The sequence below is a fragment of the Arachis ipaensis genome, chromosome B06 (assembly GCF_000816755.2).
Source record: "Arachis ipaensis cultivar K30076 chromosome B06, Araip1.1, whole genome shotgun sequence".
NCBI classification, from domain to species: Eukaryota; Viridiplantae; Streptophyta; class Magnoliopsida; order Fabales; family Fabaceae; genus Arachis; species Arachis ipaensis.
The window spans coordinates 8,682,121-8,683,062 of record NC_029790.2 but is presented as its reverse complement, the minus strand read 5'-3'; positions in this window follow the sequence as shown (position 1 = coordinate 8,683,062).

Below are 942 nucleotides of genomic sequence, written 5' to 3'. Positions count from 1 at the left end.
AGGTAAATTATGACAATATGTTAAGTACCTAAGGAAAGTGGGGAACTGCACCTTAAAAAGGCTAGTTCGCAAGGGCAGAGGTGCGAGAGAAGGACTGAGACCGGAATTAGTAGTGAGGAAGAAGAACAAAGCGCCAATATATAAAAAGAGAAGGGGCAAGGAGGAATGCTAAAAAGAATTGTCTCATCTAGGGAAGGGTGAAGAATGAATGATAAACCCTAGCAGAGGTAATTGATTCATCTCTTAGAAATTTTGATTGAACGAAAAGGAAAATGTGTAAAAAGTAAAAAACAGAGAGGCAAATTTTAATTATTGGTTTTTCCAAAAATAAAAAAACGGGGTCTAATTTATAAATATTTTTATGTTGGTTAATAAGTGGGAGTAACAAATCCGTGGCCATAAATAAATAAGGAAGAGATAACAAATATAAAATTTGAAAATATAATTAGATAACTATAGTAATAATATTCACTAGAACTATTATATCAATATAATATATATATATATATATATAATTAATATATATACTATATATGAAGAGAGAGAAAATTGTTTTAGTAATATAAGCGAGAAGATTGTAGTTAGTCGTATAAGAGAGAGAGAGAGAATTTTATTGCTGTTTTGTATGTCTCATATCTCAGGGTACGAAGCCTTATTTATACTTGTACAAGGTTATCTTTTTCGACCTTTATTAAAAGCTAGTCTTCATAGGAATCTTGAGTTTTTTTGCCTTGAAAACTTCAGCCGCCCATATTAATGGTCATCTATACCATATACTTATTTTAACACTTCCCTTTGGATGACCATTTACGATTATTGCCTCATTAAAACTTTACTAAAAAAATTCAGTGAAAAAAAACTTTAGTGAAGGAAAAAGAGTACAATATCCTTTAGGTAGCGTTTGTTTTCGGGGGCAGGACACGGAGACATGGACAACACTTG